At 42.2% G+C, this 2,194-nt stretch overlaps 1 protein-coding gene and 1 long non-coding RNA gene across 15 annotated transcripts in view; one reads left to right on the top strand and one right to left on the bottom strand.

Annotated features, from left to right (window-relative positions):
• Positions 1-2,194, top strand: part of LDB3 (LIM domain binding 3) — a 233,176-nt gene that overhangs the window by 230,195 nt on the left and 787 nt on the right. The window lies entirely within an intron of this gene.
• The window catches only part of LOC109287296, a 20,799-nt gene that overhangs the window by 8,972 nt on the left and 9,633 nt on the right, over positions 1-2,194 (bottom strand). The gene's annotated exons all lie outside the window — the stretch shown is intronic.

Raw genomic sequence — 2,194 nt, forward strand, 5'->3', positions numbered from 1 at the left:
TCCTGATCCTCAAAGGAAACTTACAAAACACTTCCCAGAGACGAGCCTATGAACTCCACTTCATCAACCTCCTGGATACTGAAAATCATGGACTAAATACAGACATTGGATTTATGACACATTATAACCCGCCTGATGTCTGACTCCCTAGGTATCTCTTCACTATTCATCCCCTTTCTCTCCCTGCCCTGCCCCCCCAGCCTGTCTCTCACCCATTGACTCCTCAATCTACATTTTCACTAACTACCTGTCTTGTATGCATATCAGCCCAGCATCTGGCTTCTTTACTTTTCATTCCATCCAGGAAGAGCACACACCAACTGCTGAAACTTCCTTAGCCTGACGAAGAGTTTTTGAACCCGAAAGCTTGCTTAATAATTGTTTTCCAACTATTTAAGTTGGTCTAATAAAAGATATCAGATTCACCCAAAGAACCTTGTCTGCCTATGTATATGTAATATACCCAAGGTAAGTGCTGGTGGAATAAATGAGATAAACAGCACCCTGTGCCTCACCTGCACTGACCCACTAAATCACTTTTCCTTGAACTGGAGATGGAATGTAAAGTCTGTTTTAGCTATGAAGAGTAGACTGACATTGTCAGAGACTACAATGACAGCTTTTCTACCATTCACTGAACTCCCCTGTTCCTCAGACTGAATATTTGGAAATGTAGAATTAATTACTAGCATCCATGTTAAATTAACTTTCTCCTGCCTCTCCCTGAGACATGATATTAAGTGATGACATATTTACTTTTCTGAAGTTGGAAGTATCTTTGCAACTTTCCCCATTTGTGTCAGAAGACAAGTTGTTGTTTGCACACACTAATAGCTAATGTGTCTCTGGTCAACAATATCACTCTCTGGCACAAAAATATACATAGTCACTTTTAGAAGGCAGCTTCTTTGAATAACCCCTACTGTCCACTTGCAATTTTAACCACTGATTTAACTGTTATTTTAGTTAGGAGGAACCAAAGTGGTTGTGGAGTGTTTGTACTCTAAACTCTGTTTTGCTTTTGCACATAAAGGACATGCATGAAGTCACATACCAGCAGTTTTTCCTTCTTACATGCAGTTTGGTATTCTGTTTTGCCCTGTGCACATTCCTGTGAAGAGGGGGAGCCCCAGACCTTGCCAACCTATAGCCTAATGGTTAAGGACACTGTCCAGGGAAGGAGAGATTCAGGTTCTTGATTTTCCCCCGCCAACCCAGAGGTAGGTGGAACCTGCATCTCCTACTTCCCAGCAAAGTGCTCTAACCATCACCTGACAGGTCAGGAATTGTTCAGAGCACTCTTTACCCCTTCTCTTGAAGCTAGCGCACAGACATCCATGAGAGAGAGATATGGAGCCAAGAGGAGGAGAGTAAGCCAGAGGTTGTACAACTTGAGATGAATGCTGCCCTAGAAAGGAGAGGGCTCTGGATTCCAGCCTAGGTCCTGTACTCAATGGGTGGAAACTTATCCATTTTACCTAGTGACTATTAAATGCAAGGTACACTCTGCCTGCTTCAAAACAAAGTCTGAAGAGAGATATGGGTAATACCTAGATTAGTCATAAATACTTAAGCTTTATTATAGACTAAAATTCTTAAGCTTTCTAGATGCAAGGTATTCCACAATAGATTCAAGGCACCCCTTGGAAAATGCTAGCTCTTAGTTTTCACTTACTTTTTAACTGTAGAAAAATACTAGAGTAATTCTGTTGCAAACAACTCAGAAGGACCACAATAAGTCAAAATGCTCTAGTTTCTTTCCCCTCCAGTCATTATAGTTTTTGTAGTCTAGGGCAGGTCTAACATTTATGCGCATCCTTGAGCCATCCTATTTTGCTGTGCAGCTGCCCAGCAGCACAGCCTTACCGAACATGCACAATAGGCACACACAAGCTGCACCACAAACTGTAAGTGCCAAAAATCACAGTTACAGAGCTGTAGACATACCACTGGTGTGTACAAATGAAAACAGGAATTAGCCCTAAGTCTTTGTTGTATCTTAATCCTCACAGCTGTCCCTAATTACTTTAGGATGAACAATTCCAGTCAACAGCACGTTATCTATCCATGTATTTCTAATGTACTCGTTGCTGTGTTATCATTGTGCAATGCTTTCCCTCTAGTTTAAATAGCATGCTGTTGCACTTGATACCCTGTATTCTAGAACGCCCCCCCCCCCCCCCCCCCCCCCGCG

Source organism: Gavialis gangeticus, unplaced genomic scaffold (genome assembly GCF_001723915.1).
Source record: "Gavialis gangeticus isolate Ggan-Ray unplaced genomic scaffold, GavGan_comp1, whole genome shotgun sequence".
NCBI classification, from domain to species: Eukaryota; Metazoa; Chordata; order Crocodylia; family Gavialidae; genus Gavialis; species Gavialis gangeticus.